The following is a 15836-nucleotide window of genomic DNA, read 5'->3' as shown; positions in this document are numbered from 1 at the left end:
CCAAAAATATCATAACTTTCACTTCTGTCAGGAGATGGCTTTCTATGACTCCTGTTGTATTTTTGGGGTTGTTGTCATGCTGCCTAATGACTTTGAGACCAATCGGGTACAATGTGATGGACAAGAATCTGCTGGTGCTTCTCAGCTTTCAGAGGACTCCTCTGTTCTAAGAAAAGAACATCTACATTTGCACATCTGCAAGGTCCACCTCATTCACTTTTACCATTATTCTTTTACTATTCTCCTGCCCCTCTGCTGTGAAATGCATTCTATGAGATTCAAATATTGTAATTTTCAGCTCATTAGTCCAAAGCACCTGCTGACACTTTTCAGAACTGTAGTTTAGCGGATGGCACGACTGAACATTTGTGTATTTTGTATGCTGCGTGCAGTTTCCTTGACTGTCCACTGTGTTTTCAGTCAGTCTTGTTTCTTTGTGCTTCTGCAGAAGCACATCTGGAACAATCTGCCTGCTATGAAATCTCAAAGAGGGAACTTAATGTAGGCTGATGATTATGTTGTCATGCTCTCTCTTGTCATGGATAAAATCTAATCTTTACTTTTTGCATGTGTAACTCATTTTCATTTCTCCTGCTCAGCTATTTATGATTCACTGATGGGTTTTGGATAAGCCAACATTATTTGTTTTGGTCCTGCACAGGGCTACGAGCTTTCACTATCCTCATTGCACATCTGTGAATCTGTTTAAAAATGTGAAAACAACATCTGAGGATGCTGACTTTTATAACAGAATGTCTAGTCTGCGGCTGATTACATGTCATCCTCATTTTGGTCAATCAAAAGTTGATATTTTCAGTAGAGCCATGAATGTGGAATGTCCTTTTGACAGTTCAAAATTACAATATTTCTCAAGTTAGAAATGTGTCATATTCCACATACAGATGCTTGACTGAGCAGTAATTTAAACCAGGTTGCCTGCGCCCATAGCCAGCCCACCCTTCACTTCATTGAAGAAGGGAAATGGATCCCCTTTTGTTGACATTTTATTATGTGCTTCATCCTCTTGAGAGAATCTCAAGGAAAGGGGAAGAGAACCATAGCACAGGGAGCACTATATTTAGCTCACAGATATCTGCAGCGTTCCCACATTGCATCTGTAAGGAGCCCGGATCGGGCACTGTATCACTGCAACCCCAAAAACAGCTTGTGTGATGATAGATGAAGACCTGCTTCTCTCCTGGGGGCAACGAGTGTCCTCTAGCACAAGTTCCAAGGAAAAAGCTGTGTCAGGGCTCGGTCATTTCGTTCCATACACAGAAATGCATGTAACGATAACCTAATTAAAAGAGTGAGACATATAGTTTCTTCCCCCTGGGCCTCCACCGTTGTCAGCTGTTGCATATTGGCAAACTGAAAAGAATGTCTGTCATGCATTAAAAAAAAATCTCAGGGCTTTAAAACCTCTATTTATTATTTTTATAAGACTGTTAATAGGCTTTACAGAAACTTATAAAAAAGTGCATTATACTCTAGTCTGCACTATACCTGACAAGCAAAGAATAAGCTGGCAAAAACCTGGAAGGACAGCATAACATAATGAATTTGTCAGGGATATTCAGGTCCTATTTCCTCTTCTACTCTCTGCACCTGGATGCGTATCTCTTCCTCTCAGCCACCATCCAACAGGAAAACAGCATGAAACCTCTCAGTTTGAAATCCAATCCTCCTTTCCCTCGTCTTTGAAAAATAGATCCGCTTTGAATGACATTTTTGCCTCACACTCTCTGTATCCTAATACCTCGGCTGAAAATCAATTAATTTGTTTTTGCAAATCAAATATACACAACATCATCGCGCAGCCTGGCCTGGCATGGCCTTGCCCAGATGACCTTGCTGACCCATCCCACAGAAGAACCTGGACACATCGGTTTTAACACTCCACTTTCTTTTCAGATCAATAGCCTCAGATCCTGGCTTGGGCCCCGTAGTCTTTATAAGCAGTCGATAACTGACATCCTCCTCAAGGATGGAGAGTGACATTAAATCTTCAATCAAAAAGCATTGCTGCCACCTCTCACTGCCCTCAATTATTTGGCAGGGTTGCCTGCAGGTCTTGCATTGCACGCAGAAGCTTTCTTTAGTGCGAGACAGGTCTGACGGCGTGATTACAGCCCTTGTATTAGGAAATTACTGCAAAGCCTGCAAGTGTGGATTCAAGAGGGGGAAAATTGCTCCGATTATCTGATATTAGGCAACGAGAAAAGACTGTAATTCAGACGTGAAATAATAGAAGCATGATGTAAAACCAGGCGAACAGGATTTCATTTTTCATGCTATGACTATAAGGATTAGGCTCTGCATATCATGAGGTTCGGAAGAGACTGTAAATCACTTTTCCGTTATGTTGCAAATCCAAGGTAATGAGTGATGGAATTAGCGCAACACGGAGGATGTCTTGAACTATTCATGAAAGCAGGTAGAGGATCATTTCTGACAAACTTGACAGCTGGAATTGCGAGATGAATTATGCACTTTATCTCCTTTTGAAACGCTCACTGAGAGAGGTCTTGTTCTGTGCAGCACATTTCCATAGATATCCAGGACTAACATGTCTTTCTGCTCACTCATCTAATTTTAGATGACTGACATCTCAGAAGTTTTAGAAGTACTTGGGAAGTGGGTGGAAATGTTTCCTTACAACTGGTATACTTCAGATGTTTTTACAGAGGTTGATTTCTCTGTCTTTTGCATATCTCTCCATCGTGATGCCCGGAAAAGGGAATTCCCAAGCTTATGCCACAGAGTAGTGTGAACTTTCATGATAAAAATTCAGATGATGATCAGATGCTTCTGTTCTCTATGGAAATCTTGCAGCAGAAATATTCTCAATTATTTTCTTGAAAGAGATAGCTCAGTCCCTGCCAAGCGTTTATTTTAGTATCGCCACTCTGAGGTTCTGTTTTCCTACCCATGACATGCCATTTATTATTGTTAAGAAAAATAAATTTACTTGATTTTTTAGTTGTTACTTTTAATGGCCAATTAGACTTTTCAAGCTACAATGCTCTGTGAGATGTGATGGTAAACATACACACAGCGTGGACATTCACATGTAACCAACAGGAACATAATTAAAGAAATGGGAGCCAATTTACAGCTTTGGAGAACATTTGGAGTCTCAGTCTGGCCTGATTCTGCCAAATCAAATTTGTGGAAACACCAATTGAGCACATTTCATATGAATCCAGGCAAGGGAGTGACTAAATGAAGGTGGGTGTTATCATTATAGCCTCGTCTCGCAAGAAAATGTTTAATAGGAACTTTAGCCACATGCCACAATAAAGATCCAGAAATAATGAGATGGTAACATTTTTTTCCTTGCGTGTTGCCTGAAAAAGCAGACATATAACACTTCTGGAAATGTAATAATTAAGAAATTAATTAAATAAGAAAATTATTGCAAAGCAGAATGTGGGCATGTTACAATTTTTGACAGGCAGACACAGGCATATAACAATGTTGTACAACAGAAAGAGTCATAATTCAACAACTTTTGAGCCTTTTATTTTTCCTTCTATGTAGTTTTTCAAGTCAGTGTAGTCATTAAACACTCGAATGTGAGACTGCATTTCTATAAACCCCAGTAAAACACGGGGATGTACTACTTTTCAAGTGAAAGGTGAAGGCACGAACACACCACCTTTGCTCTTTGAGTGTGTGAATAAAAGACCAGAACTACAAACCACTTTGTGGTTTAAAAGGTCCATTTACAGGAAGTGCAGTCTATGCATGCCTCACTCTGCTTTAGACCAATTCCCACTTCACCATTATAGATTATTTCTGCAAGTAAAACACACATCCACATCATCATTTGCTGCATGTTTTGCTTGTTCTGAAACATTTCCTTTTCAAAATCATTGCAAGAAGAAACCAAAACTGATGGGTACGACTCACAACATGACACAGAAACATGCTTAATTTGATTTGTTTTAAAAAATAAATCTTGCCACAGTACGGCACAGGACTCTTTGCCCTATAAAATTATATCCAAAAAATGCCTACGAGATGTCGATGTCTCTTTCTAAAAAACAGCGTCCGTTTCCATGACGAAATAATCAGATCAGCAAAATCGTTTCTTTGGAACAACATTTTAGTGAAAAGATTTTTCAAAATAAGTGGGACTGACTCTGAAAAAAGACTATTGATTTTAGTGCACCACAAGCAAAAATCCAGTTTCCTTTATACAATTGTAATGATGGCCAAATCTCCCTGAGTAAAATCACAGAACTAAAGCACGTGAGGGAAGATGTTGTTTGAAGATACTTTAAAGACACAACATCTTTTTAAGTGTGGGTTGTGTGAAGTTATAATTTGGTGTCTTACCTGCACAAGGCAGCAGCCAAAGTGCTCTCAGTTTGAAGAATCAGGATAGAATTCTGATGCGAGAGTGAAAGTTAACAGACACTCAGAAGGGGGCCACGTATGAGCACATCCAAAATGACTCCAATCGTAAAATTTTCAAAGAAATCAAATGCATCATTGCATGAAAAGTGACTGGGCAATATGTCCTGCAGCTGATCAGATGTGAATGACAAAAATCACAAACACTTCCAACATATTTCAATTTTTTGCGAAAGAAATGTCCTGCAAGAAGCTATCCAACTAGTCTGGCACAACTGATCAATTTAGAGACACCAATCAAAGTAATATGCATGTTTTTTTTGGATAGTGGGAGGAAGCCAAAGAACTCAGAGAGAACCCATGCATACAGAGGAACCCTGTACCAGGAACTCTCTTGGTGTGAGGCAACGGTGCTAATCACCACACCACCGTGTTGAACTAAAGTCAATATAATAATATCCTGGATGGTAAGATTTATTGCAAGAGGAACTTAGAGTTTTCCGTTATTTATGAATTCACATTTGAAGACCGGGGACTTAAGGGTCTTCTGTCAGATTAGGCCTTTAAGCCTGTATGTGCTGGTCTCATCACTGCATGAGCACGCGCACAAATGCATGGACACACATATACTGCAGTGACAGGTGTCAGTCAATAGTGCTGACTTCAGCAGCCACTGAGTCCATGGTGAGTCTACTTTTGCTCTTCCTCGGCGTCCTGTCTCCTCCCTCAGCTCTTTGTTCTGGCGCCAGGACGGAGGTCCAACAATCTACACACGATCATTCCCTTCAGACATCCGCTGTCAGCATTACAGCTGTTATCTGTATAATCTATGTGGCTCTACACAGGCTCGAGTGCAGGAGGCTTGAGTCAGCCTCCTGCACTGCACAAAACATGGTTCTGAGTCCAGCTGCAAAGCTCCTAATGAGGCAAAATATCCAGTGGTCCTTGGCGAAGACCGACAGAGCAAAGAGTGATCAAAGTGCCTGCCTACTGAAGCTTCCCTGGTCTGTCCCTGTATCAAATAATTCACTGGTGCGGGACGAATGAAAGAAAAAAACAAATGAAGAGGTATCACCTCACTGCTTTGTGTTGAGGTCGGTCGAGTGATCTTGAAGCTCTGCAGCATTGGTGAAGGTGTACTGCTTTTTAAAGCCTCCCTTTTGGCAGATGTAAGAAGAAGGCTGATTTACAACTCAAGTGTCTTCCCCTTGTCATTTTCCCCCTCATTACCTTATCCCCTTCTCAAGGACTGCTCTGGTGAATATACAGGCTCAATTAAGGCATTCTGACCGGAAACGCCATTGCTCATAAATCACCTCCAAGGGCTACTGATCAGCGTTGCTACTATACCACAGCATGGAGCAGCAAACCGTGCTGTGTGCTGCAGGGCAGCGGCTATTATAAATCAAAAGAGGACTGCAAGAGTGTATTGCAGGGGATAAAGTACCATGGGACACTGAGTCATAAATCTGGAAAATAACCCCTGATTGTCTGCAAGGCGTGATATCAGACAATGAACACAGCAGGACGGGTAAACGATTATGATGTGTTACGGGAGAATAGACAAGGAATTACTCGTCTAAAATAAAGCCAGTATGTTAGGATTCATTAAATAATGATGAGAAGTTTTTATACTCTGACTTGTATGATTGATTTTGCAGGATGTTACGAAACCAGATTTTGTGCTGTCAAAATGTGCTGTACTCAGCTCATGTGTCGGCTGATTAAATAATCAGCGGGGGTACATTGTCTTAATTCCTTCCAACATTTTCCCAGTGCTGCACAATTAAAATTGCATGCCCTTACCGTATCTCGAGGTGTTGCTGCTTTATAAAACATCCTCAAATAGCTTCAGAGCACTTTTCCTTATGTCTCTCCCTTTTTAGTATATAACGAGATAAAGACTTCCTCGGCTGTTAATTTCTCTCATGCCGTTTAATGAGGGCCTGGGGAGAAGCCCCTCTCTGAATTAATTACAAAGCTACTGCAGTTTAAGGAAAATAATCCCACTATTTAAGTTGACTTTGGGGTGATGGAGCGGGTTCAGTTTTAATCAAAACAAATTCATGCCTTGTGTGAGCACCGAACTGATACAGCAAACAAAAAAAAAAAGAAATAAAAAGTTGGAGAGTTGGTCTTTACGCAGAAAGTGCTAAATTCTCTGTAATTAAACATTTGGGCTTCATTTTTGAGCTAATGAATCATCATAGCTTGGAGGTGACACTTATGTGGCACGCCAACCCTCAGCCAGGAAAATTCTCTCCCACTATTTCACACTTCTTTTGAGAAGGATCCAAACTATATTCGGACATAATCTGTTTTTTTAAGGAATGGGAGTTTCAGCCCTTTACAACAGAAGCCATTTATGCCAGATACATCCATTTTTAAGCAACACTCAACAAAAACACTTATTTCACTCTCTTCTATCTCTCATTGTAACCTTCCATTGCAGGGCTGCAGGATGTGGTATTATGCGCTATTTCTACAAATTGGAGTCCATTATGCATGTCCCCCACTCATGTTGCAGCACCAGATTAATCTTTCCATGGATTAAACTTTGCACGCAGATGGTGGACATGTTGCGTCCACATCAGTTGGCCTGCTACAATTCCTCCATGATTATCAACAGTGCACTACATAGATCCACTCAGATTACTTAAAGCACACCAGGCTTGACAATGCACGCATGCATTGTGCTCAGGATTTTTCGAGGTGCTTCTTATAGGCTAGTAGAAAGTAGTCTGTCTCTGATGTCAGATAATACTTCTGAGGTCAAAATAACAATGGAAATTTTTAGCTCACTTTGGATAAAAAGAAGCAAAGCTTGGAGAATAAAATTTTCAATCTGACTTTAACGAGGTCACAAGGGTGTCCTAGTTAGTTTATTGACTTCAAGCTTTATTTGGCGTCTGGTCATCGGTTGCTGATCTAGTTGAAGCATTCATGTCCTCTAAAATTCATGATATTTCCATAAGCTGTGCTTTTACTGTGTATTTTATACACAAGTTTGTCCTCCACCCAAATACGACCCGATGCAGCATTTGTTCATGTAGGCCTAAAATGACATCTGAAGAATATGCAACCTCTAGTGGTCATGAGGGCAACTGCATGTGAAGGGTAAAAAATAGAATCCACGAAGGTTATGGTCACGTTGTAAAAAGAATGTGTCTCAGACCTAGCCATCATTGTTTTCAGACCAAGTGATGCTATCACCTAAACCAGGACCCAGGAAGAGACAGAGACTCGCAGAACTGGCTGCAGGATCACACTCACAAGCATTTAGTTTGAAGCCCAGGGCAATGAACAGAAAAAAATAAAATAATGATAACTGAAAAAATAATAAATATATGAAGTAATAAATTGATCAAATAATTGAAAAGTTAAGTTTTTTTCATGGTAAAGATTTACATAACTTTTGATGTGTGTTGTTAGATTGTTTTTTCCCCTGATTGTTAAGATTCTGTGTTATTCTGATGATATTCTGTAGGACTGAATTTCCATTGAGTTTGTTCTTTACTTCTTCTGTTTCCATCTTTTTGGTCACGTGAGTCCTTCTAGATTATTGTGACATGACTACCGTGTACAAATTCAGGTTGTTCTGAAAATAAAAACATGCATAGAACTTCATTGTACATTGCAGGGTTGAGGTTATGAAAGCAAGTCGACTCGAGAACACCAACAACATGGGAAAAATGGCTTCAACGTGGCATTACATGTTTTACATGTCTTTGTTACTTTCATTTAATTGAGAACTGTCAAAGATATAGTTTAGTTTGGAAAGATAATGCAGGGTGCTCATATATTTAGTTCAGTTTGAATGTGTAGTACTTGATGATTGAGTTGAGACACTGATGATTGGAACAGAATATCACATGTATTTGATGCTAATTTAGGCCAGTTTGAAGTGGGGAGATGGGCCTTCATTCAGATTATATGTACTTACAGAAAAGACAGGAATGGTTTGAAAGATTCACCAGTTAAATTCAGCTCAAATCAGATTTCCTTCTGCAGCACCAGATCATTACATTATCCATGTTAAGGCACTTAGCACAAAGAGAAACTCAACCTCTCTTTGAGCACGCTCTGGTGAGAATATAATGTGTTTTAAACCCTTTATCTTGACAGTATTACCTACATTGTACTGTTACCTATATTTCTTATGGCCTCTCACATAGATAATAACGATAAAGGATCTTTTCTCGGTGTGAGGGACATTTCCAGATATGAAACACACACGGTGGGTATTACAGGCCGGCTGTACTGCAGATTTAATACATTTAGATTTAGGGCCAAGGAATCCCAAACAAGAGAGAACAGGTATTGGATTTTTCAACTTTAAAAATTAAATAAGTTTTAAACCTCAAAATGTGCATTTATGACTCTCCTCTGTAACAAGGAGCTGGTAGTCTGTCATCTCAGAGCAGACAGTGTAAAACAATAAGTTGGTTAAGTAAAACATTTACTTTTCTGATGAGGTGGTAAACTGAGAGGAAGGATTAGACTCCGGATTTAAACGTTTTTATAATCCTGATTAAAGGACCCTCTGTAATCTGAAATCAAACAGGGCCATAAATTGGCTGCTGGTGGCTGTAAAAGTGTAAACATCACAAAGCCGAGCAGATGATTTTTCTTTTAAAGCAGTGAAAGTGTTAAGACTCTTGCACTCTCATTAATCTCCATTGGCCTGTGTCACAGTTTAGAAAGAAAGGCGAGATTACTCCCATCAGGCCTCAGACTCTAATTTAGCCACATTCTTCAGGTCATTATTCAGCCATCATAGGAAAGCCACGAAACAAATGGTATTTACCTCAAAGGCCTTATTACCTCAGGCTAGGGTGCCGTGAGGTGAGAAAAGGAGGAGGGTTAGGAACATGAGCTTGAAGCTCATCATGGGTCTGCAGAGCACTGACTTCCTCTACGAGTCCTGGGCTGTCATCTGTCATCCGAGCACATGACAAACGGATGAAATGAGCTGGAGAAGGATTTGACACAGATGTCTGACATCCCCATCTAATCTTTCACCGCACTCTGGAAACACCACTGTGGGATGAACTCGATTGCCATGGCAACAAACTGAAAAATAATCCTGCAGAATCTGAAGCCTGGGTAATTAGGTCTGAATTTGACTGTGATGTTAGATCGCAGCCACGCTTCTACCCCAAAGAAAGACTGATTTCCAAATACGGGTGCAGTTAATTAGTCACTCACACAGAGTCGGTCTGCCTGCGGACCATCAAAGTCCACTATCGGAGAGATTACTGCTGTTTTCAACCTGCAAGCAGCTGAACCAAAGCTTAGCCTCAAAAGTTACACTGATTAAATCTATACAACAGTGCTGTTTATCATTTGCCTCTGTTTTTCTGGCTGAAAAATCAACATCTAGGCCGTCAGCATTTAAGTTACAAGAGGTCCAGTTTGAGAAACTGAAATTAGGGTGAAAGCAGACACTTTGATTTGTGTAGGACAAGTTGAAGGACACTGAGCTGCCCTGTATGTGTGTCCACACTTTGAATGCCGGACAGGTCAATTGATTATTCTACATTTACTATTTCTTACAGTCACTAATCATTATATTTCATATGAACTGTAAAATACAGTGGGGAAACAATCTAGTAAAGCAATGAAGCTACGGACCTCAACATAACTGAGGCAGTGTGGGATCGTCTTGACAGAGAAGGGAACAATGGCAGCCAACGTCCGAAGAAGAGCTTTGGAATATCCTTCCAGAAGCCTGGAGAACTACTCCTGAAGATTCCTTAAAGAAATGACAAGAAAGCCTTCTAAGCGGGTTCAGGCTGTGTTGAAGAATAAAGGTGGTCATGCCAAATAATGACTTTCAAGCTTGTTAAACGTGTTCAAACTCTGTTTTTACCTTATAAAGTTAATAAAGCTGACTTTATAACTTGTTTATCCACTTTATTTATGTTTGCATGTTTCAGTGAGACCCAGCTCCTATTTCCAGTTTTACTGAAAATATATAAAGAAGAGAGGGGTGGCTTGAGACCACACAATCTCAAATGTGTACATTGGTCCACAGCAAAATACGCATCAATAATTGTCAATATTCTTGTGCTAAAATTGTCCAATAACTACATTCTCTATCCTCTGTTTTCCATTGCAAAATCGCGACAGATGACCTTTTCCTCTTCCGTCACAATGTTATGATATTAACACTGGCCATGTAATTATGTAAATAGTTGGCACTTCTCTTTTCTACCTCTCCACATGCAGCAAATCCTTACCCTCAGTAGTTAGGAAATACATGGTTAGGCTCCAACATACATGGCTAGATTTAGACATCTAAAATTTACACCGATTTTAGTTTATGGGTTTTTGGTATTCTAGTTTCTGATTTCCCTTTTATTCTCTTAGGTTACACTTAGCTTATCTGATTATCATCACTGAATTGTTTTTTTGTTCTATCCTCAGCTTTGGTACTTCTTGGTTTAGTCTCTGTTTGGCATTTTGTTTCAGTTGTGTTTGAGTTCTGGTATTTTGTTTGATTTTATTCTGTTTTAGTTTTCAGGCCCCTGTGTTAGAAGTCTTTAGTTTACTGTCATCATGTGTTTTAGTCAGTATGTACTTTTGTTCATGTTTCATGTTTCTCTTGAGTTTGTATTCCACATATGTTCAGTTTGCTTTCTCATCACTTTCAGCTCTTTGTTTAGTTTACATTACTCTACTCTCATCAATACCCCTAGATGTCCTCGGTTGTCTTGATCAAGTCCATTGGACTCTGTTCACACCTGTTTTTAATTTATCACTCAACGTGGTCAGTTTACTCATCAACCGTTCCCGGTAATTATAGCTCTTCGGTTTCCTGAGTCATTTGCCAGATCGTCTGTCTATTCCTCCAAGGTTTTTTTTTTTGTTAATTTTGGATAACCTGTTCAACAACTCTCTTGGTTTGACTTAATAAGGACTTTTTGGTTCATCATTAGTTAGCCTTGGGCTAGTCTGCTTTTGGGCCCACCGCCATCGTCTTTGACCATAGACCACAACACTGTACAATGTATGTAACACAATGTAAACGTACAACTGTCCACAGGTTGTTTTCAGGCATGGATTAATAAACTGCTACTCACTACAGTGATGAAAAGGGACGTTTGTACATAGTCAAAAACTCTGTCTTTCAAAGCTACTGTCTTTGAAAATATAATTGGTTAGATTACTTGTTACGAAACAAAACCAAAAGTCGTTTTACAGTAATGTGTCACTCCCATTAATTACATTAATTTGCATACTTTACTCACTATGTTATTGCAGTATCAAATATTGGCAAATATAAGCAAATAAATAAGTAACAAAATAGAACTAAAATAAAAATAAGTTGACAAACTATTGAAAAGTGTAGGCGTGAAAAAGATGTGGCAGAAATCTCCACCAACTGTCAGCATCAGCCGGTAACCCAGGTGAACTCTATGTTTATGGCAAACAGTTCAATAAATTGGGTGGAGAGACACTCCTTCAAAGTAACATCTCAAGGATTAGCCATCTGTTGTGAACCAGCGCTTCAGTCCCTCCTCTTTTTTCCCATGCTGCTCTGTCTGCACGCTTTGTCATCAGGTGTTGTATGAGAACATTGCAGAGAGTCTGGAATATGTCCCTGCAGCCGTTTCTTGTTCAGAGGTACGGTACTGCATTGACAATGTCCTTGTCAGCGCTCCAAGCTCATTCACCTTACTTGTCACTGATGTCACATTCCCCATGACAATAGAGTGAAGTAATGGCTTAAATTTCCTCCTCCTTTCCTTCCATTACGCTCCATTCCACATGTGTCCTCTTTAACTTGTCTGGATTTGCGGTCTTTTTCGTTTCATTAATGGGATTTATGTGAGTGCCAAAGTTGCAGAAATGTATCCTGTTTTTGGAAATAAAAGGTAGCATGGTGGCAGGAAAAAAAGAATGTAAAACTGCAAAGAACCAGTAATCCTACTGTTGCATTCTGTCATCCAACATACAGTAATACAGTGGAAATAAATGAATTCACAGTCAAATGTTTCTGCTGCTGGTATTCTTTCAATTGTGCTATACTCTGTTTCAAGACTATGGCTAAAACATGGTGACAAACACCCTAACTGTGACAAAAAATGAGTATGACATAACAGCATTCAGCTGGTGCTACATGCTTGTGTGTGTGTGTGTGTGTGTGTGAGAGAGAGAAGGAGACAGAGCCTTCAGCAAACTCTTAAACCCCTCTCGGGGACTAGTGACATTTCTCGGTTTTGTGCGCCACGCAAATTATATTCATGGTTTAACAGGAGTCGTGATCTGGCCTCTAGATGGGATTCAGTGTCACCTTAATCACTTCTGACACACTTTTCATCACTGAAGAAACAGCGCCATTATTTTTCCTGATTTATACCTTATTGTTTTAAACCCGGAATTGTATTTTTTTTTCGACAATCTTCAACCATCAGGTTGCCTATAATGTGCTGCTGGTTGGCCCAACTGGTAATTTCCTGAACAATAAGTTCCTCTGAGAGCTGCACACAGATGCATGTTTGGAATGAATGTTCATGAATAATGATGAGCCTCTGGAAGAGAAAAGACGAGGTTACGTAACCTATTTTGAATGCTCTGAGTTTTTCTCCAAAATTGATACCAAGCAAACTGTGTGACATGTGTATCTGCCTACTGAATGGGAATTAGACACACACAGAAGCACATCAAAGGGTGTGATTGAGGGGGTTTGTTCCACAGGAGATGACTGAAAGAAACCCAGCCAGTCATTTCACATGTGAATTACTTTCATCATCCGCAAGCAGACGGCAGGCCATTATAATCATGTTACTGGGTTTACTTTGCGAAAGAGAATTTTCCTGTTTTCAGAGTCTTGAGGGACGATAAACAGTGGCCACTGGTTTTCTTATTCATAGGCAGTGGAACGTACATGCACACAGGCTGGCTTGATTTTTGTCCTTAATGGAGAAGAGCAAAATGTTTGTCTGTCATGCTACTTCAAATCCGAACTAATGCTCTGCAGAATACAGAGTACAAAGGCCTTTGGGCGGTTCACTTTGCTCAGAGGATAAGGCTGCCATTATCTTTTTTTATTTAATTCACAACAAACCCCACGAAAAGGCAAAAAACAATCTCTGTACTTTCCATCTTCTCTACCTTGGCTCAGCCTGAAGCCGTTTGTTAAGGTGGATGATGTAAAACAAGAGTTTCCGAAACCAGCTGGGTGCTGCAGTTTACAGCAGTTTTCATAAATATACAGCTGAATGCACATCAAAGCAAGCTGTAGATATTACTGCTAAGTTTGATCTGCATTCGGTACCATAGCAGTCTGACACTGTTATAGGGAGGGTTTGGAAGGATGGAGACAGCGGTTTGCAATGTACAAAGAGTTTAAGTTGTTTATCCTAACCATATGTATAAGTATTTGTTATTGCAATTACATGTTTTCCTAATATTAACCAAAAGGTAGCTGTATGTGCAAAGTTAGGGAAGTCAGCTTGGTGGCTGCTATACTGTTGATTTCATCCATATGTAGTGTAGCCTACACCACTGCACTTCTGCCTTCTGACAACACGGCTCAGACTAGTTTATTTGCTTCATTTCAGGTAATAGAAACAAGCTGGACATACTTTTTTCATGAAGCAAGATTTCAAAAGCTTGCTTCAGAATCCCTTTCCCACTTGATGGAAGCACAGCCAAGAGAGGCCTCCAGCATTTTCTGATATTTTAATTCATTCGTCTCTCTGCCAGTAAAATATTCCCAGTGCCTCTGATTGCAACCGAAAAGCAAACTTTCTTTTACTGAAATTCTGCACAGATTTTTTTTTGTCTCCAAATATAGCTTTGCTCATTGCAAACAAAAACATACATTTCAACTTCGTTCCATCTCATCAGTTGATGTGAGGGTCAGCAGTGCTTTCAGAAAGTCATCCAGACGGGATCTTGATTATTTATTACATTAGCTGCTTAGAAAAGTCAATGACTGCTGACTGTTTGAAAAAGGTTTAAAGGAGTCAGAGTTTTTACGTAGAGTTCAAATTTGCATCACCTCACCTTTTCAAACATTGATAATGAACACGTCAGTGTCAACATATTTATAAATCGAGACCTTGATCAAAATTAAATGAGAGCTCACATTTCCAAGGGAGCTCAAATCTTTGGTTACTGCAAGTATTTGGTGCATATTTAAATGAGTAAATCAATTGCCTGTTTTGGAGATCAGCTAATCTTCTACTCTCTTAACTGGTGTCACAAACGTAATTATTGATCAAGGGTGCCCAAATATTTGCATGCCACAGCTGCAACCATTGTGATGAAAAAAAAAAAACTACTATTAAAAAAATGATCACTGGTTGATGTGAGATTACATGTGTTTTTTTTAGACGGACGCTTATTCGTCAATAAACAGGAGAAGTATAAAGAAGCAGGTCCATCTGCATGAGGCCTGCTTGACGCCACGCCAGATTCAGAACACAAAAATGTCTGGGATTTTTCAGGATCCTCTTCACATTTTCTAAAATTGATAAAAGTTTCACCGACAGATCCTCTTTATTTAAGATGGATACAAACTGCTTTGCACTTCTCAAAAAGTTGGACCCTGAATTCAGGAGACAGAGACTTCACATTTTAAGCCGTGAGCCAGTGTTCTAGTTTCTTTTATCAGGCTGAATAATGAACTACAGTGAGGGGAAGCAGTGTCCCATTTCAGGTCTTTCATGCCAGTGCACGACCGGTCAACCACAAAAGGCCTGATTCAGGGATTAAAAAAAAAGTAGGAAAATAGAGAGAAATGTGGTAGAGGAGGAGCAGAGCAAGAGGGTAGAAAACAGAGAGATGCAAAAGCAGTCCCAAAGCAGGGGAGAGGCAGCTGGCTCAGAGGTGTGTGCGCCCTATTTTTGGTTTTCTTCATGTACATCTTCAGTTCAAACAGCTGCTGGAGTGTTGTATCAACAATAACAAAAAATAAAAATTTCGGCATACTGTCTCCGCACAACAGAAAAGCTTACACTTCAGCCCAGCCCAGGTGCTTCAGCTGTCAATGGCTTAAAGCTCGACTCCCACCCCTCTGCCCTGCTTCCCCCTAGGCTGAGTTTACAGTGAGGCAGAGTTTCCTTTTTCACATGAACACAAACACAAGTCACATGACACAGAGTGCTGCTGATGCACACAGCCTTGAGCCCAACAAAGACAGCTTTAAATAGCCCGAGTCTGCTCTATGTGAGTAATGTATAGGGGGGGGGGGGGGGGGGGGGGGGGCATGACAGCCAGAAAGAGCAGTCAAAGTAGGTCATTAATGACATGCCGGGCTAAGATGTCACTCTGGCATCCTCTGGAAAGAAGGAAATGCCATGCGTCTTTCCACATCACATGATACATTCGCTGTTTTTACGACAAAAACACTGATTTTCTCACACTTCTATGGCATGAAATGATCTAATCGATGAAATGCTAGAGGAAATCTTAAAAATCCAACAAAAAAAAAAATGGCTCCAGACTGAACAGCAGCACCA

The sequence above is a fragment of the Odontesthes bonariensis genome, chromosome 13 (genome assembly GCF_027942865.1).
Source record: "Odontesthes bonariensis isolate fOdoBon6 chromosome 13, fOdoBon6.hap1, whole genome shotgun sequence".
Taxonomy (NCBI): Eukaryota; Metazoa; Chordata; class Actinopteri; order Atheriniformes; family Atherinopsidae; genus Odontesthes; species Odontesthes bonariensis.
This window is presented reverse-complemented; position numbering follows the sequence as displayed.